Genomic DNA, 1,910 nt, shown 5'->3' on the forward strand with positions numbered 1-1,910 from the left:
GCTAATATTTGAAATCAGAGTAAAATCCTAGTACCTCTGGGCCAGATTCATAATAATACTATTTGAATAATAATAAAGTGATATACTATATCTTGCATATGACTAAGACAATCTTACTCTCCTAGACTCCATTCACCATTAATACTTGACATAAAAAATATATAGATTATAAAGGAAAGAAAGTAAAAAGCCCAAAGTGTGGCCCTTCAGCACAGGCATACTAATGAGTGGAGACGTAAAGGACAAGAAAATTTAAGCCCTTAGAAGATCTCTTTGAGACAGGATGTCACAATCTTCCTGCCCTAGGCTTTGGCCCTGAATCAACTTGTTGGGGAGCCAAAGCAAGCTTTGGGCTCAGCTTATTTAGGCAGTTCACACCTGAATTTGAGCTATTATTTCCACATTCTTCAGTTTCCACCTGGCATAAACAGTATTCATATTTCCAAATTTCCAGCATGATCCTAATAGGGGAGTATGAAAATAGCTAGGATTTGATCACTAATAGCTAAGATGTCATGACCTGGACGTGTTGTACTAGCAAAGATGAACCCTACACAGAAGACTTCCTGGAGTGGATAGAAAGGTAGACTGAAGGGGGAGATTTGTATCTCCTGTGAAAACCAAAGTGCAGCTGGGTAAGCGGGGATATTAACAGGCTGTGTTCAGCCAACAGAGACAAATGACCCTGAGATGCACTTGTCGTGGCAGGTGACAGCAGAGCAAATGCTAGCCAGGCAGACTAGAAGTCAAGAACACCAGACAGCAGCACCAGATAGAGATCTAAGCCTCCCTTCCCCACTGATTGAGGCCTCATAAGTAAAAGAAGGGGAAAAAGGATTAAAATCTGAATGACTGGGCATTTACCTAAAGGGGAAGTTCGAAAGAAGTTATTTAAATCACCAGAAACCCATTGTCCTAAACTCCATGTAATATGTAATTATTTCTTGATACAAGGACCCAGGTAATGCAATAATTAAAGGTATTTGGTCATTGTAATTTTTTTTCTAAAAAGAAACATGAAAACTATTTACATATCAGTTTCCATAAACATGCAAAGAATAAAAAAAAAAGTACATGTTAGGGTGGGCAAAAATGTTGCTACAGTTTTAAAAACATCCTGCATATACTCTTTATTTTGTCATTCTAGAAATGTGTTTCTGTCTATTTGATTAATTGAAATGTGTGAAAGCTCTACTGTAGTAGTATCTGTTACATTTGTAACACCTAGTCATAAAGCCAACCTACTATCAAATTTTGGTTAAATATGTTGGCTAGGAAAAATTATGTTTTAATGTTTGGTGAAGAAAGTGTTTTCTAATGTAAGGTGAAACATTGTGCCTGTTACACAGGGTATCCCAAAAGTCTCCACACAAAGGAAAATTTTTGCAATGAATGTTTTGTAAATAAAGGTACATTTAGCTACAATTTCCCATTTTCCCTGTATCTCTGGATTTTCCTAAATTCAGATTAGACAGACAGAATTAATTGGATTTATGGTACATCCACTATAAAAAACATATTTGGAAATTGTGTTTTACCACATCTCTGCTCATCTGCATGGAGCTTCTGTGAAAGTTAAAAGCAATTACAGAGAATTTAAAGACTGCATTTTCACATCTTCTTTATATTATCTGGTGGTAGAGCGCATTCATTTGCAACTCTTAGTATGACAACTACTATCATCTCTTGAGTACTTATCAGATAACAGCCACTTGTGTGCTAAACATTTTAAAATGGATATTTATATTCATTGTCAAAGAAAAACAAAGTTTATTGGACACTTGCATTGTCCTTGTAATACAGATATTACTGTTTATTTCTTACAAATAAAAAGTCTCAAACTCAGAGGAATTAAATAATTGTTTTTCAAAGACATAGCAAGAGTTTGGTTTCAAATAAAAAATATTATT

The sequence above is a fragment of the Propithecus coquereli genome, unplaced genomic scaffold, assembly GCF_000956105.1.
Source record: "Propithecus coquereli isolate 6110/MARCELLA unplaced genomic scaffold, Pcoq_1.0 Scaffold202, whole genome shotgun sequence".
NCBI lineage: Eukaryota > Metazoa > Chordata > Mammalia > Primates > Indriidae > Propithecus > Propithecus coquereli.